This window comes from Aythya ferina (genome assembly GCF_964211825.1).
Source record: "Aythya ferina genome assembly, chromosome: 5".
Taxonomy (NCBI): Eukaryota; Metazoa; Chordata; class Aves; order Anseriformes; family Anatidae; genus Aythya; species Aythya ferina.
In genome coordinates, this window is record NC_140301.1 from 14435170 (window position 1) to 14462883 (window position 27714).

Sequence of the window (27714 nt, forward strand, 5' to 3'; positions counted from 1 at the left end):
ACTCTGAAAGCAGTTTTTCTTCTTGATTTTTTTCAATGCAGTATAATTTTTATGCGCTTATTCCAGCACACGCCCCCACAACAGCATGTTACTTTCCTACATACGTTAACATTAGTCCCTTAGCAAAGAATCAATTTTGTTTGGTGACTGAATGCTGATATTGCGTCGAGCTGACCAACCTACAGAAAATCTAATGCACAGCAATTTAGAACAAAACTAAAGCTTTTCATGAAATGTTTGTGCGTTTCTCTTGCTCTCTGGGGGGGGTTAGGGGATTGCTGAGGAGTGTGCCAGCCTCAGATTCAGGCCCCTGTTCTGCCTCCTGCGGAGTGCTTTGGCAGAAGAAAACTGCTGCCCTGAATGAGGCAGAGTGGGGGCCCTAACCTGGATGCTGGGCATGAAATCTCAGAAGTAGCCTATTGCCAAGGTTTCTGTACTATTGTATTCCTTTCTCCAACCATCAGAATTGCTTTCAAGTTCGTTTCTCAAATGTAATTATGTCTGAAATTGCGCAAGGTCAGAGGACATTGAAATTTTATTTTCCTGCTTCTAGGCATCACAAGATTAACATTAAAAGCTTCATTTCTGCTCTTTCCCTTCAGTTTCCCTTCTGATACTTTGAGAATCACTTTTTTGTATGTGGTCAATTTAATTTCATTTGAATATTGTGTATATGTATGACCATTTGTTTTCTGATCAACACCTATGTGAGCCTGATGCAGTCAATAGGCTTGATGTCACTGCAGGTTTGGTTTTGTTTTTTTTTTTTTTGCATTAAGAATTCGAAGTGCAGAAGTGTGCAGAAATTTCAATCAACTTCAACAAAGCTACATTAATCTCACAATAGCATCTGTCTTCATGGTGTTGTGCACCCTAACCAGATGCTGCAGAGGCACTGCTTTACTAGGCTGCTACCTCTTCTTTCCACGTTCTGAAGAACTTGCAGCTCCTTGATCAAAGCAAATCCTGGAGCAAGAGCTGATGTGGCATCAGTCTTACCTGTCATAGAGCAGCTTGTTGTTCTGCCAGGTCAGCCTCTCACGCCATCTGTGTTAGCATGTCTAGGCTGCTCTAGTGCATGGGTTTGTAAACACCTAAGGTGCCAGTGTTGAAAGCATTGGTTAAAGCTTCTTTAGACAATTTCAGATCACTTTCTGTCCTCACTGCTTCTCACAGCCCACTCAGTTTCCTCAGCTGAGGAGCTGGATTGCGATGTATGGTGGTTTCACCTAATGCGTGGTAAGATTTCTGCAGGACCTGGAGGGCACTCCTGTTGTCTCTTGTTTCTTTAGAAATTATGCGTTTCCTAGTTACTCTTCTCCAGCTGTGGTCTGTTCCTTAGGGAAGGAGCCGTGAAGTTGTATGAATGAAACACAGAATGCTGTTTTCAAATAGCAAAAAAAGCAACAGCTCCACAAAAAAGTTCAACTTTGTGCAGTGTCTAGGCTTGCAAAGCAGGAAAGCAGAAGAATAAAGCATGATTTCCTTGCTCAGCGAGCTCTGCTGCTTTCCCTGACCACTGCTAGCTTTTGTACACCTTGTACACCTTTCATGAAGAAACTGATGTATTAATTCAACAAGCTCCAAATCAACCAGCGTGGTTTCTGTCAAGGAGAATATTTTAGTAACCTCATTCTTCCAGTCAGCATCAATATAGTAAAGAAAACAGAACTGAGGTGTGGTAGCTTGTTTGGACTAAACTTCTTGAAAATATTTTAAATATTTTAAAACAATTTAAATAAAATATTTTAAAACAAGCTGCTAGCATTGTGTTGTACCAGAGTGCAATATAGTGAGGCATACTGTCAAAAATACTAATTAGGATTTGTTAATTTTAATTTTCCCATTACTAAATATTTGAAAATAGGAAAGAAAAAAAAAAAACGCAAAAGTTTTACTATTAAGTTTATTCTGAATGAGGAAAATGAAAGAAAGGACAAAAGTGACAACAAGCTTTTGAAGTGGCAAATACTTGGAGAATGATACAACTGCTATGTTTGAGTCTTTTTCAAGCTAAAAGAGGCTTTTAAAGAGCTTTAGGAAGTTGTTACAAAGCTAATCCAATATGGAGAAGTGCAAGGTAATGAACTTTAAAAAGAGCAGTTTGAAATGTTGAAGCACATTGATAGATTCTAAATTAAATGCTGCTTTTCTTTCACGCAGTCCTGGGCTTCATTGTTATTGGCTTAATGAAAACATCTGCCTACTTTTCAGCTGTGGTCAAAACAATCGAGGAAAAAAAAATCCACTTGACAATAGACTTCTAATAAGAAAGGAAGAGAATACACTAGAAATATGCTATTGATGTTTCAGCTGAGGATATATACAGTATTTTCTTTTTTTTTTTTTTGTATTTCTTTTTCATCTCCATTTCAGAGGGGCTAGGGTGGAAAAAGTCAAAGCAACAGAGAAGCTGGGTTTTATTCTCGTCTTGGTGAAAAGCTACCATTGGCTTCAAGGATGCAACATCAAGGCTGTAATGAGGGAATTGTGAGGAGCCTCTTAAATAGGGAAGAATAAAGTTATCAAGAATACTGAGGTTATAACAGCTCATAAGGTATTACAAGATGAAATAAAACAAGAAATGTAGAGTATTTCATTTGGCTGTGCTAATTTCTGCTTTTTGGCAAGTAAAGATAACCTTCACTTAATGAAGAGAGTGTGTGTGTGGGGGGGGAGGGGGGGAATAGCATTTTAATGCAACTCCTATGGAAAACCTAATAAATTCTATGTCCTGATGAAATAGAAAAAGCTTCAAAATCTCAAGTTTTTTCTCTGAACCTTTTAATAACAGTCAAAAAAAATATTCAAGGAAATGGCTAGGAGACAACAGTAGAGAGTATTCCACCCTCTTCAAAAAACAAAATGGAATAAATGAGATTAAATTGTTCCTTTCAAAGTTGGAGAACTAGGGAAACTTGATTTATACATATTTTTCCCCTTCTTTTATGATGTGGTTTTGTTTCTGTGGGCCTTTAAGGCAAACTTTCAGAGACACTACAAGAGGATAAGATAGCTTTGATATTAAACACAAGAAACTGCTACAGGATTTGATTGAAGAAAGTAAATTTTTTTTAGAAGTGTTATCCCCAAGTGTGGTGATTGTAAGGATGATAAGACTGGACAAACAAATATTAGTTTTTGTGTTGGCAAATATATGTGCAGGTGATGAAAAATCCTCAGGAAAGAAGTGTATATGATGAAGCAGTATTGTAATTTGTTCACAAAGATGGGGTGTGTGGTATTTAGCTTTTATCTGAAGTGTCTTTTGGTGAAGGGGGTGATTTTGGTAAGAAATAAAAGACTTCAAACATACTTTCTTTGTTCAGTCACGGGACACCTTCAAGTGTGTCCCAGTCGCATCAGTTGTTTGGGTGGTGCAGTCGCGTATGTTGCATGTCTGATTTTGTCAGATGTTATTTGGTTGAGCTGCATCTTTTTGGCCGTTTTGTCAACACAAATTTTTGTTGTACGTACTATTTCGTACATAAAATGCTGCAGGGAACATGCAGAGCATCCTAAAAAGAAAGTACTGGATTATCTTAGAAGTGTAGTGTTCTCCAACAGACTCTAAAGTGAGAAGAAAGGCTCCTGTAATGTGTTCCTTTAGCAGTCAAAATATGCATCAATTATGGCTTCAATTCCATTTCAGGCCTCTGACATAACTCCTACAGTTTATGATGTGAGCAGCCTGGGGCAACAGAATTCAAGTGATATTGTGCTCCATTATTCCCTGTAATGAATTTAGCACACAACAGGAGCGTGTGCTATTTGTTCGCTAGGACTGTGTGTTGCAGGGTACTGGATAAATATGCACTGAGGAATTCAGTGAACATCAGCTGTGTGCATTACAGATGTTAAAATGGCTGAAAAGGTACAACATCAGCAGCTTAAATCTATGATATTTTCTTGCATATGAAATGTGAGAATGTGTTTTCCAGTGCTATCAGCATACTTTCATCAATTTTTTTGGCCAGTGGCAGAGTATTTCGATTATGGGTAGTGGGGCTGTTAAATCTGCTTGCTTGCATGCATCTGCATCCTTAAAAATAGTTTCTCCAAAAGTATCCTGCTTGTCTCCTGGGAGTTTTTCCTTTTTCTCTTTTTGTGGAATAGCTGGTTGTGATGAAAACATGTAAAGATCCTGAATAACAAATTCTTTCCTGTTCTTACAGAATCTGCTTTGCAGAAGCAATGGTAGTTCAAGCTTCTGAATTAACCTGGTTTATCTACAAGTTGTCCTGGAAAGGCTCTCTGGGGCTGAGTTAATTAGTTCAGTACTGTGGTGGAAAAAATATTCTAGACTTTTTTGTTAAGACTGCTTGTGATAGCTGATGTTTTGGATAGGAACAGTTTTTAGTTTTACTCATCTTTATCACAAACTACCAAATGCAAAAACGCTAGGTAAGATAGTCACTGGAAGGGATCGTATCTGGAAGAGAACTATCAGTATTTCATTTGAATAATTGATGTTCTTGATTTTTATCAGGCTCCCCTGCTTGATTATTTTTCTCTGCTTATGGAAGAATAGTTTTTGATGAAAAATGTAAAAATAATGTAATAATCTTAGCAGGAATGTGCTTATTGTTAGATGTCTCTGAAATGTGTTGGTAGCTTACACATCACTTTTTTAGGATGTGTTGACATTTGCATGCCAAAAGCTATAGTGGCAAATTACAGATTATTCTCAGATGTCATTTTTGATACCCATGGGTGTTCTATCTCTTCTTTTTGCAATTATTAATGATAATATGCGTGAAGAATAAATGACAACAGTATGTTTTTGGCGCTTTGATACATGCATGTTGCCAGTCTCAGTACTTCAGTATCATAGAAATATACTTAAAACACATACACATGCACCAACCAAATCAAAACCCAGGAGTTTGGAAAGAACGTGAATGTATGGTGCAAAGCAAAACTTCCATAGGCAAAGGAGCTCTGTGAAGGAGTGCTGAAACTTTTTTTTTTTTTTTTTTATTCTTTAATGCTATATCACTTCTGCCATAATTTTCAAGTATTTTATCTGTAAATACTTCGAATGGATTTTCATTTCATTTTACTCGCAGCTGTGAAGAACTGGGGAATACATAGTCGATGTACAAGATAAGTGTCCTAAAAGATGTCTGATGTAATAGGAAGATGAAATTTTCTTGTTACTTACCCTGTGAAGGAAACTTATTAGGCAACTTATGTCTACAGCCTTCAGGAATCTGAAAACGGAAATGCTCTTTACTTGTTTATAAGAAGCCTTGATTCAATTTCGAGATGTTTCAATTCTTGGGCACATATGGAAAAACAAGTAAGGTTCAGTGTTTGTTACTGCTGTACACTCACCTAACTCCACTGGTACATGAGTCTACTTGAAGCATCCCTTGTTACGACCATAATATAACACATGACACTTTGTCATGAGTGTTAATTTAAAAATATATTTTAGTTGACTGGAGTACTTGTGTCAGGGGTTAACGCCTTTAGAGATGTTCACAAAGCATTGAGTTAATTGTCATACTGTAACAAATAAGTGTTTCCAATTAATCGCCCTCTGCATACATGATTACAGCACATGTCTGATCAAGGTTCAACATCCTGAACACTGTTAAATCAATGTGGGTAATTGTAAGGGAAAAGTAACTAATTAAACTTTCCAGTGTTTGTATGCTAATGACTTTACCGTTGTTCATTTGTCGCTAAATTTTTATTCACTTTTGGTTTTCCTAATGAGCAATTTTGTACATTGCCTGTATGTACTGCATGATCACAGACAGCAATTTGTGCACAACACAAGAGCCAATATATTGTATACGTTGTGTGCGAGTGTGTGTGCATGTATGCTGTGCATACAGGTAGGTTCTTCCACCTAGTATTTGCTAACTTACATGCTTATACTACTGAAATAAATGTTTTCTTATCTTGCCCATGGAAAACTGCACTGGAGATCAAATCTTAATTCCAGCTTCCAATGTTTAACTCTGTAACTGGGAAGTCTTGGTGAAATTAGGTAGGTAACACATTGTTCATAAAAGCATCCACTTTAACCATCCACTAGTTTTGTTTTACCTAAACATGCCAGAAAAGACTAATTTATTTCCACCAAATGTTCTACTAAAGAGAAATATGTCAATCAATCAACTTTTAACATCTTTTTACTTCTTTTTACCTTTATCTAGATAGCTGTCTATAGGGTTGTTTCATCGTACTTAACATTCAAAGTGCAGAAGTTCACACAAGTTGCAGTCAACTTAAAATTACACATGAATCTCAAAATAGCATGTCTTCATGGCCTTGCTCACCCTAACCAGATGTTGCAGAGGCACAGCTTTGCAGGCTGCTACCTCTTCCTCCAGTGTTCTGAAGAATTTGTAGTGGCTGTGATGTGAAGGTCGTGGTGGTACTTCAGTGTCAGTAATACTGATGTGTTGCTACAGATACCTGCAAGTTTTAGTGCTGGATGTGTAGGTGGCATCTCAATCAACTTCTGTTCCAGCTGTCATCTGGGGAAGTTGTGTTCAGCCTGAGAAGTGGCATCAGTAATACTTCCAAGTCTTGTTTAACTTGTTTGTTTGAAATATTAAGTTTATAATTCTAGCACCTGAGCTATGATACGTTTAATGGTGTTAGCTTTCAGTTTGTGGCTCGGTAGCTATTTTTGTGTGCTACTCAGACATCTTGTCTAAACTTATTTCCCTAACACACAAACTCTGATCTGGATCTGATCAGTGTGCCAAGCAGTGTATCAGATTGGATCTGTACCTTACCAAATGGATTTTTTTTGTGACTAACAGTTGAAGTTAGTCTGCAAGAAAATGCTGTGGGGACAACTAGATGGGAGCTTGTGCCAGACAAGCTGTGATTACTTACTAAATGCATCCTGCTTATTTAAAGAGGATAGATTTACTATCTAGCCATTCAAAATGTCATCGCTGCTTCATAGGAATTAAGAGCCTGCTCTTTAAAAGGTGCTTAAGAAGAAGATAAGCACCTGTGCAAGTAGCCTGGAAGCTGAAGGTGATAGCTTCAGAAATGCCTAAGCCACTTAAATAATTGTATCAAATTGAAGTGGAAATGGATCCATCCTCCCCTCTAACAGCTGCTGCTGTCTTGAGTAAACTGCTACAGTGGGCAAGCAGGGGATAACCATGTTGCCTGTGAGGCTGCGTGCATTCTTTGTCAACAGGGATTTATAGATAGGAGGTGTAGAGAATATATACTGGATAAAGAATGCGTTTCTCTGCAAACACATGTATTAATGGTGAAGCTAACTTGAGAGAATGGAATTCCTGAAAGTTGGAAAGCATGCAAGTTTAGTTTAGCTGCTCAGCTCAGGTTGTTTAGCCTGTTGTAGCTTTGAAGTATCTATTGATATTATCACATTTTTGAGAGGGAGCAAATAAGGCAAGCAAACGTAAATGCAGAAGTATTGTGTGCATTTTTTAGAGGAAAGTTATAGTAAAATAAGTGAAGCCTTCATACAGCCATGGGAAGTAGTAGACACTAATATATGCAAGGCATTTTTTTGAAGTAAGGTACTGTTTTTACTAATCTTTATACTTGTTGGTATTTTCACTTAATCCCTTTGTACTCATGTTATAGCTAACAGGAATTATACTTCATTAAAATTAGATGCATCTTGTGCCATCGACAACATAATAAGCACAGCACTGACTTCTGTGCCAGCAGTAGTCGTATAAAGCTCTATTTTTCTATCCTCCCCTTGTATTTTTTTTCTCTTCTGTTCCCATCAAAAACATAATTGACAAAAAAAATCCTCAAATATTGGGGCTTTTTTTGTCATTTTCAGTTTTTGTGGAAAAAAAAAAAAAAAGTGGAAGAAGGGATGGATTGCTCTGTTTTCTCCTTGTGATTTTATGGATTTTTCTGCCACTAGGCTATAGTCAGTTTGGCTAAAACAGCATTCAGTTTTGTTTTAATGAATTCATTAAAAAATCAATTTTTTAATCCCGATTTCTTAAGTTCCCAAGCTGTTCTGCATGTTTCTGGTTCTCAGTCTTTTGGTTGGTAAGCACTGGTAGTAATTGAGTTTAAAAGTAGAGAGATCAAAGGTACTAATTTATAGAAGTTTCATGAAAATGCATGGAACAGATGTACAAGTAAATCCTGACTGAAAAACAGCTTGAGTATCAATGCAAATGTATTGAAGAGGACACGTAGGAAAAGAAGAAATCCACTTCTGGAAGGGCAAGCTTTGATGAAAGCTTGGAAGTTAGTGGAAATAGGCACACTGATATCCCGGATTGTCTTCTGTCTGGAAAATGTTAATAAATCCAGTACTGTGTCAGTTTGCTTTGGTGACTTCAGTCTGTTCATCAGTCATGCCGTCTCATTTTCTTGCTAAGCTTTTGCTGTGTATTATTGCATTGTTCATCGTAGTGCAGGGCTGAAGGTAATGCTTCAAAACTTTTTTTTTTTTTAAAGCTGAAGTACTTGCCTTATGACTTCTTCCCTGCCTATATCACCACTCAAAGGTATCCTCCTGTTCAGTGACCCAGTGAATGAGAGAGAAATGAAAGGTGACTTCTGCCTTCATGCTCTACTCTGCTGGAATGAAGGAAGCCCAGCTGTTTTTAGACAGCAAGACTGAGGAGAGAACCAGATCGCATGCTGAGAATAATTAGAGCAACATGGATTTAATATCGTTATTGCTTGGCATTATTCTGTCACTTTACTGCAACTGCAGTGTTCCTGGTTTCCATAAAGAACACCACGTTCAATGCAACTAGAGGCAACCAAAGTGGATTTTTTGGTTAAGTTACTGCTCATGTTCTTCACCTTCTGTATTGGGTCTTCAGTATACCCTTTTTCTTTGACCTAGATAACTTCTCATTTGCCTCACTGAACACAGCAGAGATGCTGACAATTGCCTCCTTTCTCTTTGGATGGCTTTGAGGATCCTTTCATTGATCCTTTCCTTGCACTTCCCATTTCAATTTCAACAGCCCCGTAGCATGTGTCATATTGCTTTCTGAAAAAGGAAAAAGAAGCAGTGAGATAAATGGTGGGGGGTGGAGGGAAGGACTTCATGCTTATAAAGTCAGAGGAGGCATTAGTAGTGCCAGGAAGCTCAGTTCAGTATAAATGAAGTGACTAGCTTGGAAGATGACGATTTGTGGCATTCACAGATAAGTCTGAGAGGACTTTTGTGTACTGAGAACTGCAGATCTCCTACGGAAAACTCAATGATGGACTTTAAAGTGTGTAATGAAGTTAAGAATAGAAAAATAGGATATAACTTTCTAGAAAAAAAAATATTTGGTCAGTGAAAAGTTCCCTGGTCATACTGTTGACCAGTTGACGCTTCTCCATGGCGAAAATAACCCATGGAAAATTAATTTGATAAAGGCATAATGGAGATGGTCACTATATGCATCAGCACTTCTGAGTCCCGTTTATTCCTGAAAAAATTCCAGACCGCACTTGTGTGATTTGGTATTACCCAGGTGGAGAAGAACGTGAGATCCTCCCAGTAGCTTGTGCATGCAAGTTGGTGGCTGTGAAAAGCATCCGGTCTCATGCTGCTTTGACCTCTGGCTCTGCGTATGCTGGCTATGTGTCAGTCAACCTGTGTACATGCCTTTTACAAGGGGTGTACCTACACTAGTGAGTTGGCTTACATCAAGAGTGTGCTGTTGATACTAATGCCTCAATCATTCTCACTTGCCTTGCTTTCACTTATCTCAGATTGGTCGTGGAGTACAAAGCCTGACTTTTCAGTGAAACTGCCTGCAGTTTGGCTGTGCTGCCTGCCAATGCAGGTGTAGCTTTGGGCATTGAGGCTGCAGGTTACTGGCTCCTGCACTGATGTGGTGATCTCTAGGAGTGAGTTAAATTTGAGCAGACAACCTTAATAGCATCTCTCTCCCACTCGGAGTGCTTGCCCTAATGATCACATCTGTTTTTGTAACGTGTGCATGGAAGGTGTTTTATCTCTATGCTGTGTAGTGCTTTGGCTTTGTTTTGACTTTAAGTGCAGTGATTTCATTCTTCATATTTGCTTTCTTCTTAATGTAAAGTCCTGGTTGCTGAATTGCATTGTGTGTTTCCTTTTTGTCCCACAACCCTTTCCCTGTTGTTTTTCTGCATTTCTTCAGTGCAGTTTTAATTGACTGCTTATCTCTTAATTAGGTGTATTGCCCTAACTTTGAGGGAAAAATCCTGGCAGTTGTTTTTCTTGTTTGAATTCTTTTACACAATGATACAGTGCTATTAAATGATAGCAGAGAACCTTAATATCAACCCAGTTTAAATAAGTGATTTTGAGACAGCAGTTGCTTGCTGGTATGCTCTCTAATATTCCTGTTAATGGGTAGAGTTATCCCCAAAGCCCCTTGGCTTCATCTGCCTCCAATCTTTTGCTGAAATTAGAGCTGGGTTTACATATAATTTGCAGGTGGATAATCTCTGATGGTTACTGCATTCTGTTAGGATATCAGCATGAGCAAAAGTCATAAAACCAGCTCAGCTAGCAATGTTAAGGAAGCAGCTACTCTGCATTTGTGTAGTAATCCTGTGGAAGTGAGACTGAGGATTGAAATGTTTAAGGGGAGATATCAAATAAAATCTTTCTTGAAATAACAGTTTGACTTCAGCAGCCTGCAGCAGCACTACTGTGTACTATTTCCATAAAATCTTGCAAGCTCAGCAGGAGCTGGCTAAGTTGGTGTGAAACACTGAGTAAGGTATTTTTCATACCAGACTTATTGCCCAGAATGCTTTAGCGTGTTGAGCAGCACGGTGTTACTCTGGCGCTACGCTTCATTGCACTGATGGGGAGGGGGAACATGCAACTGGAAGGGGGCTTGCAGATGAGTTGTTTTTCTTCTGAAAAGGAGACCTGATGAATTAAAGAGATTGGAAAATGAATACTGATGGGAGGTAGAAAGGTGCTAAGATGACTCTTTTGTATGTGTGAGAGGTGGAAAAGGAAAATGGGAAGTTAAGAGGATATGCCTATGGATGAAGCTGGATGCAGTACAAGTAAAGACTAAAAATGCTTCTAGCGTGAATTAATACGTTGAATTATTTTGTTCTCAGGGAACTTCTGTTATAAGGGAAATGCCACTGAAGCATTTCTCCTGAGCTAATATTGGACCAAGGTCTTCAAGGCAGTCTTAAGTGCATATTCTCTAATTTAGAAAGAGCAAACATGGCAAAATGTGATGCATCTTGTTTTAGTAGTTAAAGGTTTCCACTGAATTTTCCCATGTATAGTTTCAGAAGTACCTTCATAATATAAATATTTTTTTCTAATTTCCTATAAGTCTTTAATAATTTTATGTCATAAGTATTTCATACCTTTATTGAAAGTGGCCATATTTAAGGCATGGGTGAAATTTGCTTATGTTCTATTACAAATATTTTAAAACAGTTTTGTGAATTTCTGGCTGACAATAGCTCTGTTGATAAAAGGTGGTGATATTGTTAATGTTAGACTTTCTGCCAAGGTGCTTCAGAAATGTGAATGGTTGAAGTGTAATATGCATCCCGAATGCCTTGCTGAGACTTTCGCGTCCTACTACTGTTTACTTTTAGAATATTGGTGTTGAGGAGGCAGCATCATCCAGGGTTTGTCAGGAGTTGGGAAACCTGGTTTCACTTCCTGACATCTCTTCTGTAGTTGTGTGAACCAAGTGTACTATCAAACAAAACTGAGACTCAAACCCAGAGATCTTGAGGAGCAAAGTTACTGTTTACCCCTCCTGTGGCGTATTCCTTTAGTAAGGTATTCAGCATACCATGAAATAAGTTTCTTTAAAGACTTTTATAATGGCATTGCTGTTGCCTGTTTTTCAAATCCCAGCTGGTATATCCTCACAAAGGTACCTGCAGCACAGTTTTCAACCCTTCTGAAACCAATGAGTTTGGTACTAGGGCAACATCTCCAAATGTGTTTATTTTAAGCCTTTCAGTAAGGATGTTTGTGCTTATGTAAGCACTATTAACTTTCCCTGACACTTTTGTTGTGCAGAAGTGAAAGCATACCAGCTTTTGTAGCTTTCTGTAGCTAATGAATTGAGAAACACAGCACAACCTATGTTAATATATTGTAAACAGTGTGGTTTAAGCTTGTCTCGCAGGGTGTTTGAAAGGCCATACGCACTTGCAACTCCACTAGATTTTGATATGCTTTTTTATCCTCATAAATATTTATACCCATTCATGCTTGAGCAGCTGAGAAGAGTCCTTCCAAACAAGCCTTTTGGCCTTATCAATGCAACCTGATAGAAACTCTCTTCTGCAGTGTGAATGGCGGAGAAAACTCCCAGGGTGCCAGCTGTGGGTGTCTGAATCCCCACAGCGAGTGTCAGCAGCAAACTTGCTCTCCGGCAATGTGAGATGTGAGTGGGTCAGCGTGAGTAACGGTCTGAATGAGCTAAGATCTTGCTGAATAAAAATCTTTGTGTCCTGCTGTTAGTTGTTGAATCTTTATGGGTTTAAAACAGGAGTTGCACCAGCATTCTGTATCAGATTAGCAGATCTTTGTTGTGCTTGCTCCTTTTCATCTGTAGGACAACATCAAGTTCTCCTATAAGTTAAGAGAAAGTAAGGAGAGGAACTTAGTTTTGGAAGTCATGCCGTATATGCAAGCTTGTGTTTTAAGGATATCTCGCTTTTCTACATTAAGGCTATCCATTATTTTTAGGATCTAAAGTAATGCAAAAGGTGCTATAAATTCCCTAGGGTTTATGCTCCAAGGAGGCAAGACTGTCTAGGAGCATGGGGAGAGGACTCCTGTAACTCCTAGCACTTGTCCCTTTTAATAATGAGGACCTAGTATCTGTTGGAAGCTGATTGGTTTGAAAGCCTTTGCTTTTGTTGTAATTTGAACAGTGTTTTCGTTGATTAAATACATGCAGACTTTTGATTGAGGCATGGCAAATGCCCTCTGGTTGCCTGAGCAGAGGTACCAGCAGCTGTGGATGTTAGGCTGGCTGTGGGTTTTGCAGATGCAGGAGAGGAGACTGCATGTGAGTGAGTGCCCTCCCCTCTGGCAAGCTGCTCTGAGGGGATCTGGAGAGCTGGGGCTGCCCTGCAGAGCCTGGCTGGGGCAGGTGCCTGTGTGCTTGCAGCTGGCTGGGCTCTGGGTTCTGCTGTCCTGGGAAGGAGCAGTCTGCTGGAAGCTGAGAAATCATTGTGACAGAGCAGTTCTTGCTCCTAGTGATGTCACTGCTGTAACTACACTGCTAAAGGCTGATTTAAGCATGCATTCAGCCTGCATCAGTGGTGGTTTTTGCTTTTTTTTTTTTTTTTTTGGAAGTGCTTATGGGGGAGAATGTGTTAATGCCTCTCACCTTTTTTAAATATTTTATGGGGCTTTCTTATCCCTTGGATGTGTAAGGGATGTAGGTGTGCAAAAGAGAGCCTTGTAATCGATGTCTGAATTTCTGTTGATGTGATTTTAAAGCTCTTGGGTATTTTTGTGATACAGGTATATGTAACAGCTGTGTCCTAGGCACAGTCAGTGCTTGGGAGGTACAGCAATTAAATGAAAAAAAAAAAAAAAAAGATTTTAGTTTGATGTTCATTTGGAAAGATAAGAAAAGGAGTGATTTGTACCTAGTGCTGCACACGGGTGGGTTGTGAAGTACTTTTGTAAAAATAAATAAATAAATAAAATAAAAAATCTTGAAATAGGGATTTAAGAAGTGTATTCAAAAACAGCTGCTCAATTTTTTTACATGTTGAGATTAATCCTTAGATTAATCCTTGCTTGACCACCAAGTGTTTATGTGCAACTCTAAAAACCATACAAATGTGAATCATCTGAATAACTTGTTCTTCCTTGAGCAAACTGAATAGTTTTAATGGTTTTTGGGAGGAAGGTGAAGCTTTTCGATCCCCTACCTCAAGTCTTCATGACCAAAAAAAAAGGGGGGGGGAGGGGAGTGAAATTAACTGTGTTTACATAGTACTTCAGTGAAATGAAAGTAATTTTAATATTTAAATATTTACGAACAGTTTTCTACCCTTCTTCAGTGAAAACTTTCACTGAAGATGTCTGCTCCTCTTGGCGATATGGTTTAGTGGAGACTTGTTAGTGTTAGGTCAGAGGCTGGACTCGATCTTGGATGTCTCTTCCAACCTAGATGATTCTGTGACTGAATAGGCAACAGACCAACCTCTCAGGACAATTTTGTGATGTGCCCATTTTGGTGCATGATGCAATTACAAGTGCAATATCTCCCACTCAAAGTTTTTTTTCTATGGTAAGAGCTCACTTTCAGGTTTCTTTCCAGTTTACTTTCAGGAGGAAAAGCCAGGCTTCTTTGGAAGGTGCATTTTTATCCTTTTATTATTCTTCCTCCTCTGTATGTTTCTCAGGCTGGATGGCACCTATTATCTGGCTGGTAGTTTTAGGACGGAGCTGCACTGAATTGTGCTTGCTCTGCTGTTGCAGTTAAACTACTGCATATTGGCAGAACTCTCTCTGTTAATGTCTACAGTAAGTGTTGAGAATTTGCTTTGCATGTTTCTTCCTCTTGGGCTTAAAAATCAGTATTCTGGAAACAGCCCCAAATTAGCTGGACAGTTGTCTGTAAGTGTTCTGGCTGTCATCAGCCAAGGGAACTGTCATAGATCCATCTGGAAGGAAGGGAATGGCTCAGTGCTGGGACTCTTTTGTACAAGAAAATGAGTTAAATACCTTGGAGTGATGATGGAAATATAAGAAAACTTCAATGGAGATAATGTTAAATACTTTAAGAAAACGCTTTTGCAGCAGTATTAGGACTTTGTGTTGTTTATGCAGGACTGAGCACAGTAGGTGTTATATACAGATTTTTTTTGTTTCAGTACTTTCCGAACTGGAACCAAGAGAATAAAAGCCAAGTTGATTGAACACTCTCAAACTCTATGTACTGTCCTTTTTCTTCCTCCCTTTCCAATCCTGTCTAATTTAAACCAGTCTGCCCACATTTAGCTATAATCTGGCTCTGACTTAGTATCTAGGGAAACTAAGTACTCTTCATGATGATTTATAGCTTAAAAAAAAAAAAAAAAAAAAACAAAGAAAAAAACTCATTCAGCTTGCTCCAACTTCAGTTTATTCTGACTAATAAATGAAATATTCTTTAGACCCTTCTTCATAGTGCTTTTTTTTCTACTTTCTTGTTGGTCTCAGCCATTATCCTAAGTGGATTTCTGTTCTCGACATGCCTTTTTTCCTTCTGGGTGGTACATTTTTTTTTTTGTTTGTTTTTGTTTTTTATTTGTAGTCCTTCATTCACAGTAATGACTTATGGAGGGACTGTCTTGACAAGCTGGGTGGCTTTTCCTTGTCAAAAAATAAATAAATAAATAAATGCTATAATGCAAACAAAAACCAGCAGGAGCTTCCTGATGGTTATAACTTCCAGGATGCAGGAAAGGAGCTTTCTCCAAGGATAAGGGAGGTTGATTTCTGTGGCTGCCTTTGTCTTTTCTCAGACTTCTGTAAGCTTAGAAAATTTGAATGATTTGTATTGTTAATCTGGCACTGAGAATGCTTAGCATTACATAAATGTGTATCTGGCAAGAGCAAGCTGGGGCTCAGCAAATTTACTTCACCACACTTGTGTGTTTGCAGCCTCAGTCATTACAAACATAGCCAGCCTCAGCCAGCAGCATGCTCTGAGAACACCTTCATTGTCCTTTTATGGTTCCTTAGGTGTTGAGTGTATAAGCTGTGGGCTTCAGTGCTGTCAGTTGCAGTGTTGCATGGACTGACTGCCCAAAGAACAGAGGAAAAGAAGAAAGCCATCCCAAGGATGGGAAGTGTCTGTCTGCCTTATGTGGGTTTTCTTTCATTTGCTGAGTGGTGCAGCACAGCACCTTCAGAGACCTGCTACTGGTGGCTTATCTGAAACACTCACAGGTTTCTCTTTTTTGAAGGCTACAAATGCATATTTGACACTTCTCCATTGATAAGCTGTGAAAAGATGAGAGACCTTAAACATGTTAGGGATCACTGGGGCTAGTTGCCCATTGCCCTGACACCAGTGAACAATCCCAGCCCAACTTTTCCTTTCTCTACAGGGTTTTAAATGTTGGGTTGGGCTTTTTTGTTCTTTCATAACCCTGTCCGGAACAAGAGAAGTGATTTAACTTTTGGCTCTTAGGTGCTGTTAGGTACTTCTCTCTTATGGTCCAACTGAACCTTGGAAGCAAAAAATGAGCATGGAGAGTAGAATTAAAAGAGAGAACACTGAATTTCTGGTGAGTGCTGGAATACCTGATAGCAGAAATTGTATTGCGCTAGGCAGGGACCTAAGGCTGGTGTTATTTGACTACAGAGCATTTGTTGTCCAAAGCTTCAGAATGGGATGATGCCAAGTGTCTTTTGTAATTTGCTAATATTTGAATCTGAGTTACAATGGCTGCACAAAGCTTCATTGTACACATGAAGCCTAGCGTGATGCGTTAACATGGAGATGTTCCTGAATTTTAAGATCTGGGGATCAGACAAGCTTTTTCTAAAGCAGTTAAGAAAAAATGTTTAAACCAAGTGCCTCTTATACAAGCTGGTTACTCCAGCTTGATTCACTTCAGGCAAGCTATGCCTTGGTTATGACTGAACTGCTTTCCTCTTCTGGAGAGGTGTAAGGTTATGCACGTATAACACAACTGTTCTGCTGCAAAAGGCCTGAAGAAGGAAACTGCCGATCAGTACTGAAATTGCTATTCCATGGCATGATTTGTGCCATATAAATGTACCTAGCTCCAAATTTAGCATGCCCTAAGCTGTAATGCTTCCTTCTGTTCCATCAGAGGCTATGTACGGAATGTAGTCATTTGCCAAATGATTTATATTACCTTTTTTTTTTTTTTTTTACATGCTTAACTTTATGGTATGGTGAATCCTATTTTTGGTGGTAAATATCTCTAGAAATAGAAATTGTAGTTGTCTAAGTTAATTGAGTTGGATAGTATATTAATAAATTGTTCTTATTTGCAGGCTAACTATTGCCTTGCAACTGGTTTCTTAAAGGTGTAAACACAGATGTCAAGTATCTAGTATCCACATTGTTAACTGTTGGTGACCTTTTCATCACAAAAATAATTAAAAATATATTTCTGGTGTTTTAAAATCAGAAAAGTTGATCATTTCCAGTCTAATTATTCTTATTTTCTTATTAAGTGCTTATTTTTCCAGCAGAAACTTTTGGCAATTTTCCTCTTATTAGAAGCCGCTTCTGTAGCACACTTAAATATTATTTTGAGTAACTTGGATTAAAAACAAAACAGAAGAAAAAAACATAAGCAGCAAAACAAGCATCTGTGAGCTATGAATGTTTAGCATTCAGAGATTAGGTGTGTTTTATTCAAGTTCACATTAGTATTAACTACAGAATATTCTTCATTTTTTTTTTTTTCCAAATATATTGCAGCATCTTTTTGGCATGTAACCAGACAAAATAATAAGATTTCAATTTGGAGTGAAGTCTCCCTTAAACAACACTTGTTTGCATAAATTTTACTTTGGGTTTAGCCAACTAAGTGGTGTGGCTGCAATCATTTTGCTTGCTTAAGCACTCTGGTGTAAATACACAGCAAGTATAATGCAGATTGTCATATTGGTGCTAGCTCTGTGTGCTCTACTGCTGCTATCTGTGGAGAAGGCTGAATGGTTTCTCAGCTGCATGCGTTGAGGGATATACTGTTAAGATTTCCTTTCTGACAGATTTAGTGGTCAGGACCTGTAGGAAAAGTCTGAATTCTGTCCCTATAGTTTTGATGTGCCAAATGGCCAGGAGCCATCAGCTTTGTACATGCAAATGGCATGGGGGAATTGAAAGCTTATTGAGCCTACTAATATAATAGCATGACAATGGGATTAGTGTTGATCACTGTTCAGGAGAGAGGCTTGATTAAGAGAGATGCCTGGTAATTTTGCATTATGTTTCTGTGTAATCTACTATGTAATAGCTGCTGTCAGGTTTGACTTTGGGTGTTAATCATGGTTTGTCCTACACACATACTCAGTTGAGGCTGAGCTCAGTCAGCCTTCCCCGTGTAGTTACCTGTCAAGCAGTAGCAAGTCCTGGCTGGTTTGTCCCCTTCTGTATCAGCCTCAGGCTACATCATGCTGCCCTCAATCACAGCTAAAAGCGGAGCTGGAAGGGACTTGTAGTTGACACCTATTCTCAAATGCTTTTCCTAATCTTAACCTTGACCTAACTTCTGTCTAGCCCTCCCAAGAATGTACTGCTGGTCCAGGAACATTTTATATGCAAACATTCCTCCTGTGCTGTGCCTATCTAAAGTAAATGACAAATGAAAACCTCACTCTGAAGGGTAATTTTTCTTTATATTAATTTGCTGCTGATCAATCACAATCTGAGAATTTGATATATTGATGGCTTTTTCCATGGGAAATCAGTATATTTCTGAAAGACTAGTCATGTTCCCTGTAATGTGCTCTAATAATCAATTCTAATCAGATGCAGTAGCTGTCTGACACCTCTTCTACCCGGTTCAATGTATCTTCATCACAGCATAAGATCATTCTCCAGGATTTGAGTTACTTAATTTGTGCCTCTGTATGTGAGGCTGAGAAGCTAGGTGCATTTATTCGCCAGCTCTTTTCCCTTCTCCAAAACTATTAGTCAGAAAGATAGATAATTATAAGGTTGAAGATGAATGGTCTAATCCTCTGTCTTAAATTTTCTCATTTTCCTGCATTATTCATATTTTTTTGGCTGGGTGCAGGAAGCATAAGCTGAATGCTGATGCCTGTGCTGCCTGATGTCTGTCCACTGCCACCTGTTTCTTTCCCACAGAGTATCTCCAGCGAGCACCTGTTTTCCAGCTCATGGTTTAGGGGAGTCACAGGTTTGAGTCTCTGGTATCTTTTAATTGTCTCCATACTGCATGCTTTTTAATGTTTGTAAAGCATGAAAGCTTTCTGACTGGGAATGAAGGCAGGCAGCAGTACTGCCTGGGGTTTGTAAACCCCAGGGAACTTGCAGAGTTTAGTCTCCTCTGCGAAAGAAGAAATTATTTTTTGTCATCTCTTGCCTATTTATGCTAATGCATTCTTACTTGGCAAAGCATCTTTTTTTCCAGTTCTCCTTTCTCTTCCTTAGGATTTGAAACTTTTGTCTTGTGGGAGTGAAATGTATGACAAAAGGATGCCAGGGATCTGTATTGCTTAACTTGCAGTGACCTGTGTGCATTTTGTAGCCGCCTTTGTGAGCTCCACTGGCAGCCATACCAGCTGTGAAATCTTCTAAGCAGCCTGGAAAATGACATAATAAACAAGATATTAACAGCCATATGAGAAGATAAGAAAAACATGATGTGAATTCTGTGCTGTGCCATCCTAGAAGATATCGTTTGGAAGCATTTGGAAGCAAGGAAGCATTGCCATTAAGAGTGTCTCCTGCTGTTCCCAATCTTTAGCTCTCTGAGATGTGTCTAATGCCCTGAGAAACAGGGTTTGTGAAGGTTTTACGTTTTCTGTGGTAGGCTAAAACCGTTACTCATTATTAGATGAAACCCCAGTCTTTCCATTTACTGGGGAGAATTTACCTACTGTAGAGGGTGACATTAACAGAGAGAAGGGTGTCCAGCAGGCAGGTAGGTACCTACAGCTCCAAACTTGTACCCTTTCCTTAGGGAGATACAAGGTAGACGGGGAAATGAAAAACGGTGGGTGAAAACTGGAAATGGTATCTCAAGTGATTTGAATGTGTTATGGAAATCTAGTGATTGGGAGATTGAATGAGGAAGGCATCAAACCACCATGCCAGAACTTGTCTGCATGGGATCAAGCAGTCGGAATGATCCCATTGTTTAAAATACCAACGCAGAAACAGTGGAAGAGGGGCAAAGACCGTAATACAGAGAGAGTCATAGAATATCCTGAGTTGGAAGGGACCCACAAGTATCATCAAGTCCAACTCCTGGGTCCCTAAAGGACCACCCAAATAATTAGACCACATGCCTGAGAGCCCTGTAGGAATGGAGCCTTTTTATGGAAAGGGAGGTTGTTTGCAATGTGATGGCCTTCATCATCCTTCACCTGTGCTCAGAGGATATGTCATAGCTGCAACTGCAGTCTGAAAGTGCAGCTTTATTTACAAGAATATGAAAGGATTGTGGGTGCAGTAGTATTTTTCCCTATTTTTTTTTTTTTTTTATTATTTACAGTTTTTAATGTTTTCTTTCTTTAGAAGATAAGTTTTTGAGAAGATGCATCCCTTACCCCTGACTATGTGGTTTCTGCTGTCCATCTTGAATCACTAGGGAAAATGTTAGGAATTCTTGCCATTTGTGTGGCAAAGGCCTGCTTGCTGCTGGATGCCTGTGTTCTGATTACATCCCCTTGGCATGGCAGGTTGAAGCTTTTCCTGTGCTGGGAACAGGAAATGTCAGTTGTCGTCTTGACTGACTTGTTTACACTTGCCAAACACTGATTATTTCAGATTTCCTCCACTTGATACTTTCTGATACATGGGCAGTTTCAAATTCTTTGTGCTGCTTCTGTAATGTTATTTTTTTCTGTTCACTGTCCATTATTTCCTGGGGGAAAAAATTTAGTTGCTAATTTGCAATATCATTGGTTTTTTTTTTTTTTTTTTTTTTTTTAAAGCCACCTGGACCATTTTCTGCTTGAATTCAGCCTGTTTAATGAAAAGGATTTTGTGGAGCGAAGTTCTGAGTGATCCTTCCCATCCGTCCCCTGCCCTGCCTCTTTGTGATGAGGAGCACTGCTGTTACTAGTCCATTAAATATTAATGACTCTCATTGCAATTTCTCTAATGTGCTTTATTTTGGTACCAGTCCAAGCTGTGGAAATGAAAACCCCCTCGGGATCTTATGTAGAATGTAATTTGCTTGGCAGTTTTGGCTGTAAACATGATAATAAATTAGAGGATGTAATGAATATTCATTGAAGCGCACAAGGTTTCTTTCTTTGCCTGTGCCTGCCCATCAGTTTTCCCCCGAATCATACCTGACAAAAGACATTTGTGCATGTTGGCAGTGACTTCATGTGTTCACTGTGCTATAGTGAAGTTTTTGCCCTGGAGGATGGAGATATATACATATATATATGTATAAAATAAAAATATTGCAAAGGGGCCAAAAGTGACTTGTCCTTGCAAGTGACAAGTGGAAAGTATCAAGGAGTGTGGAAGGGGGAGTCCCTTGGTCTTCCAGTTTGCTTAACTTAAGGTCATGTGTCACGTATAATGTACACGTGTCATAATGTACATGGATGTAGCTCCACTGACTTAGTTATCCTCATGTTGGCATTCAGTTTAGCTCCTTCACTGCAATGAGAGGTGGCTTGGAAATGTGCTTGTGCTGTTCTGCCAGGTCCTACTGCCTAACGGGTTTAAGGCAGGTCACCTCATAGCAAGAAAGGATTTTTAGTAAGAGTACATTTCAGTGTGGTTTTGTCCTTTACAAGAAAACTTACTCCATTTTCAGTAGTAATCCTCACTGTGTTACGCTTCGTAATATTAATTCTCATCTGGACTATTACATGGCAACTCATTGCATGTGGGAAGGGTAGAAAGGGCTTGTAATTAATTTGTGGAGTTATCCTGGGAGGCTGTTAAAATTTTACTACTAAACTTAAAAGTTAAGTAAACTGGCTATTGAATTATCTCTGTGTATAACTTGAGTATACCTATTTTTCAGTGTATACACTATAGATTATCAAGTACACTAAATATCCTACACAGACTTCAGATGATGACAGCTTCATGTAAGGAACAAACTGATTCTTTAACTGGTCTGAAACTTTTTCTTTGTACCAACAACATTGAGAGAGAGAAACCAAGAATCACATATTTTCTTTAGTGATCAGTACCTAATGCTTCTGCTTTCATTTACAAATTGTATGAACTTACAGATAAGCTTTCTGTTAAGTCAAAAATTTTCATGCAGACCTGTTACTTTTACTTTCATCTTTGTCAGCAGCTTTGAGAAAAATATCAAGTCTGTTTTCAGTCTATTGGGTAGTTTATTGGCTTGGGATTTCTGAGAGAATCCAAGCAATCTGTGCTCTGATTGAGACAAAGCAGTGCTTTAAATCTGGATCTGTCACAGCCTGACCAAGGACTCTAACATCTGTCAGGCTACAGAGTGTGTATTTTTCCTTTCTGCTGGAGTACAAATGAAGATAAATGTTTTTCCATACAGAATAAGTTATTTCTTAACTCTTTGTTGACTTGGCCTCAAACTGAAGAAGGAACTTTTTGCTAGTGTTTCCCCCATCAAGAAGTTGAAACTCTATCAGGAATTTTAGTACTTCTGTTTTAAAACAATGCGATTTCATTAGCTTTTGATGTACATTTGCTTTTGATTTCATTTTGGGGACTTACTCTGGTTTCACCAAACATCTTCCCTGTTTGAACAGCGAATCCAAAGTTCTCTAGCAGAACGTTTTTCATAGATCTCACATCCTTTGTTACTTTGCAGATTTTAGTACTTGTACTTGTCTTACTGAATCCCATTTTTGCAAATCTACCAGAAGTCTGTTTGCCCCTTTACAATTCCTGGTACTTATGCGTATCTGGGTTAGAAACACGTGTTGCTGGTTATGCTGTAAGTAGTGTAATGATGTTACACAATACTTATGCTGTTGCTAGTGGTGCTGTTTGAGTTTGCCTATGGCTGTGTCTGCCACTTGAATATTAATTATGTCTTGCTGGGTATTCTTTTTAATTTGAGTGCATGAGGTCTTTGCTTCAGAAGCACCAGTGATGTTCTGCTGGTGCTGATAAGAACAGTCTTCTGAAGTACTGATGCATCTTTAGTACATAGATGGTCAAGCTGCTTATCTTACTCTTCTGTCTCAACTGGTGGTGTAAGCAGATCTGGCAAAAGGGGTTTGGGGATTCATTGGTATGTTGGCTTGCTTTTTAGAACTGTCAGAAATACTCAAGGTATCTTCAGGGGAATATTACCCCTTTTATTACAGGAGTACTGTCTCTTTCTCTAAAACAAAAAACACAACAGCTAAAAAAACACACAAGCAACCCCACCCCCAAAATATGAAATAATTTTTGATGTTCTAGTCATCTTAACTCATCTCACTATCCCTTCTGCCACTAGTAGTTTAGTAGGTGCTCACTGCTGCTAGTATAATGGCAACATACCTGTTACTGTCCAAAATGATGTCAAATATAAGCAGTCTTACCCTACTGTTTATGAAATAGAGGTTCCCCCAGCAGTGGTGGCTAATGCAGCATGTCTGTAAAAGTCAACTTTCAGCCCAACAGGACTGCAACCTGAACAGCTTCCCCCTTCTTGAAATACACCCACTGCTAGTAAGTGTGTGCACCCGCCTGTAACAGTTCCCGAGGAATCCACCTCAAGTGGTCAGCTACGTTTCTTCTGTAGGTAGGGATAAATGTTGTTATGCTGGATCAAAAGTAGGTGACAGTGTTTAATGATTGTACCATCACAAGCTGGTAATGAGCACAGCGCCTCCAAGGAAAACATGGCTGGTGCTTTTGATAGCCCTTGTGCTGGCAGTGCCTTGATAGATGCTTCCATCTTCTCAGCGGAAGAAACCCCATGAACTCTGCCCTTGATAATGCCCAGGTCCCTTCCCCAAACAGAGAATCATCCTGTACTTCCAGCAAAGCTAAAACCCTAAGCTCTGGCTGCCAGATACATCAGCTTTGATGTTTGTTGAGGAGGTGCTGGTGCTCTCCTGAGAGCTCTGTGCGCTCCAGGCATTTCTGGACTATTGCCAATGCCAACAGTTATATTTTAGAAGCAACATCTCAGAGTTGCATCAGGACATGCCTAAATTATCTTCAAAGCAGCTATGCCAATACAGATCTTCAAAGTCGCTATCCACTGTTAGATATTCTTTCATTTCCTGTAATGAATGTTTTACTAAAATCTCCCAATATATGTCTCACCCTAATACCTGTAATATGGTAAACTTTTAATACTCACTCGCAGACTCTCTAGTTTGCTTGTTAAAACAGCTTATTTAATTCAGTGCTGTATCTAATTTATAAAATGATGCTGCTAGGCTACTAGTATTCATAGTTTAAACATTGAAAAGGTGCTGTTCTAATATGTTGTATTGTAGAGAATGAAGACCCTGAAATAAAGCTAAAACAGGAAAATAATGACACAGAAGGGAGTGATTTCCTCAGAGACACTGGGGAAGCCAAGTAAATGGGCCCTCATACAACCTGTTGCAATAGTTCAGTGTTCGTAGTGCCTCTGGATATTTCTTATTGACTCAACCATAAGACATAACTTATTTGAAATATTAAAGAGGGCACTAGGTCTCATTAGCCTGCATCAAGCAGCAGGAATTTATTAATGCCAGACATGTTGCAGTCAAAATTGTGTAGTGGTAATAAAACGTAAACAAAACCCACAGTATCTTCCAAGAGTATGAATTTGCAAATTCCTGACTCAGTTCATATTGTTTGCATGAAGATCTATCATGTCATGACCTAACTAAAACTTTTTGAAGAGAAATCGTGAATGTATTTAGACGTAGTATTTTTGCTTGTACATGTCAGTCAACACATAGTTTTTACATTTAACTTCTCCCTGTCTTAATGAGAGTCTGCGTCACTTGGAACTGACTGCAAAAAGGTGATAAGTGATATGTGACTGTACTGGCTGGTCTTCCAGCTCAGTCAGATTTGTGTGTTGTCATTAATCTGTGATTAATTAGCAGATGACTTTAATGTCTATGTATAGCCTGGGATCTAAAAGGATTATGGTGTTAATATGTTAAGTATATGATTTTGAGATACTAAGTCCTTTTATTACCACAAATTATATTTGATGTTTAGCTAATATTCTACAGAGAATTTAAAAAAGTAATAAAGCAACCTATCCTGTATTCAAATGATTTCAAATATTAGTAGATTTTCTGATTTAACACTTATTTATATTTAGAAAAGGATAATAAGATTAATCTAGCAGGACGTATTGAGAGGTTTGAAATGAAGATGTCCGAAGCTCTGTGTAGATCAATTTGTTCTCACAACGTTTCTGCTTTAGTGTAGGCACCTTTCTTTTGAAGACGGGGAAACTCAAACTAAAAAAAAAGAAATATTTTACTTGTGTATATCTTCATCAGCGAGGATGTAGGAACAAATAATAATTCAAGAATTATTTTCCTAATTTTTTACACTGTTGCAATTGAACATTAAAAATCAAATTCTTTAATAGCTACATTCAGTTAATGACCTCCTTGGGGACAAACAGCTTTATTAAAATTGGCTTTGAGTTGAATGCTCTGGTAAACCTCTTTTATAAAGTATTGATTATTCCAGAAATTTGAGAAGTCTGAAGCTTTTTCATCATCTAGTTTCCCTATGTAGTTATGAAAATAAGAGCACACCAGAGACTGTGGCTCTTCTGATTTAAAATAAATAAATAAAATTGGCTATTTACCATTTTTTAACTCTCCCCGTACTCTCTATTTCTATAATATAATATACTTTGACTTATTTCTTTATATATAAAATAGCATGCACATTTAGTCACCATTTTATTTTCTATTGTTTTTTGGTTAAAATATTCAGGAATGCGAATTAGAAAGTTAGAAAATGCTGTGGCAGTAGCATTTGTTTTAATTACTTGGGGGGGGGGGGGGGGAACTGTTCTCACCAAAAAAGTACTTATGGCTTGTTTGTGGTCACAAATGTAAAAATGAACAATTCCACTTAGTATTATATTAGAAAACTAGTTTTAAACTCTGTCTCCAGTAATGTAGATGAGTACTAATTTGTGTGTTAAAAAAAAATGTAAGCATAAATAGTTACCTTCTTATTTCTGGTGAACTGGGTACTTGATGCAGTATTTCAGAAAGTGAGTGTAACTTTACCTCTTCCATTAAAGGCTTCCAGCAACTCTTCCATTATCAGCATAAGAGCTGCTGAATATAGAAAGCATGGGCCACCTGTGCTGCCAAAATAAATCTCTGGGAAAGAGTTGAAGCTACATATTAAAGAATAATTCCATATCACAGAATGACTGTGGAGAATGACCTAGTAGCATAAATTTGCCTTGAAAACTGACAGAATAAAAGTAGGTATTTTTCTTTGTCACAAATACCGGTAAAAAGACTTCTACAAGTCAATGACTCTGTTTTCTGCAAGGTTATAACCACTGGAGGAGTTCGATTCTATAAATGAAACTTAATTAGATATGAAGCTGCATGAGTCAGAACAGAGTCCAGCTGCCTCACTTGACGGTACTGAACTAATGGCAGAGTGGCAGTGAGAACCAGTAGAAGATTTAGCTGCCAATTCATCAGAGGAGATTGTGGTGGCTAAGAGCATTCCTTTATATATTTTATTAAAGCCTTATCTTGGCCTTTGAGTTAATGGGAAGAGTCCCAGTGATGTTTGATACAGTACTGTTTGTTAAAGCACATTACAGACTGCAGTGGGCTGCTTGATGACCTCCCTTCTCTTGTGTTCCAATAGTGGGAACATAAATGCTTTGATTGTTACTGTCCTTCCTTTCATAGATACGTACATAATAGGTACAAAATGTTGCTGTGGACACTGCTTCCAACTCATTACTCGATTATTGCTGTTTGCTCATCTTAGCAGTTAAATGAACAGCATCTGAGGTCTTGTTTCCCTATACTGCCTAAGGATAAAAAAAAAAGACCTAGTGGAAGTTTGGGTACGAGGGGGACAACCCTTGCATTTGGCAGTCAAGCTAGAAGGAGAGGATTTTGTTTACTCATCAGATCTGTGTTTAGGCCTATCCCGAAAGGTAAATATTGCTGGTGTTGGATCTTTTTTTATAATACAAATAATTAATCTTACTGTGAAAGTATTCAATTGTATCAACTAATGTTTTTCTTCCCCATTTGTTCCTGCATTTCTGCTGCTTTTTTTTTTTTTTTTTTTTTTTCTATAGATGGCCTGTTCGGAAAGATGGTTAGTTAATATAGGGATTCTTAGAGTAATCATGTAAATTGACTGGAAACAGTCATTTAAACTTACAGGTATTTTTGTTGTTGTTCCGAATGGTTAATACAACAGAAAAACCTACTGCTGTATTAGGCTCAACTGGAGACCTTAAAATAAAAGCTGTGCAACCAACAGCGTGAATGTTTAGGAAAGACAGAAGGGCTTAGGTCTGACCTATTTTCCTACAGAGAAGTTTGGCTGGGGGAAGCTTTACAAAATGGATTTCTTCTGCAGAAATTTGTAGAGATGGGAAATACTATTGGGGGGGCGGGCACATGACATAGTCAAGAAAATTGAAAGGATGGCAGAGAACCTACGGGCCAGAAACAATCTTCAGTTTTGATGAAAATGGGTATGACCATAATTGTTGTAAGTGTAGTAAGCCACTGGGAAATCTACATACCTGTGGGGGTGGCACCAAATGTTATGCAGAAGCTTTGTTTTAATTTAATAGGCTGTTATTGTAGTCTTTCTCGATCCCTGTTCCATTTTATTTGGGTAAATGAGAAATAACTTTAGACTATGGGCAGGGTCAATGGTATGCATCACTCATCTGGATCCATACTGGCATCTGCTTGAAAAAGCTACTAAAAATAGAGCACATAAAACTAAATGTATTTTGCATTTAATAAAATATGTTGATATGCTAGGGGTGAGATGGACAGGACTTGCTGAGTTCGCTGTTTAGGAAAATCAAAAATTAAAACAATGGGAATATAAGGAAAGGAAAATATATGGGCAGAAACTTGATGCTGGGCTGGCAGTATGGGCAGTAAAATACTGTCTATTC

The 27714-nt window shown here is 38.5% G+C and overlaps 1 protein-coding gene across 21 annotated transcripts in view; it reads left to right on the plus strand.

Annotated features, from left to right (window-relative positions):
- Window positions 1-27714, plus strand: part of LRRC4C (leucine rich repeat containing 4C) — a 510287-nt gene that overhangs the window by 36989 nt on the left and 445584 nt on the right. For 2 of the 21 annotated variants that reach the window (XR_014693266.1, XR_014693274.1), the window contains exon 3: window positions 20591-20890. The exons of 17 other annotated variants lie outside the window; for them this stretch is intronic. The gene's annotated coding sequence lies outside the window, so the exon portion shown is untranslated. Of the gene's footprint in view, window positions 1-779; window positions 914-15664; window positions 15918-20590; window positions 20891-27714 lie in introns of those variants that run through there. 2 more of the 21 variants (XR_014693275.1, XR_014693277.1) reach the window with 2 other exon arrangements.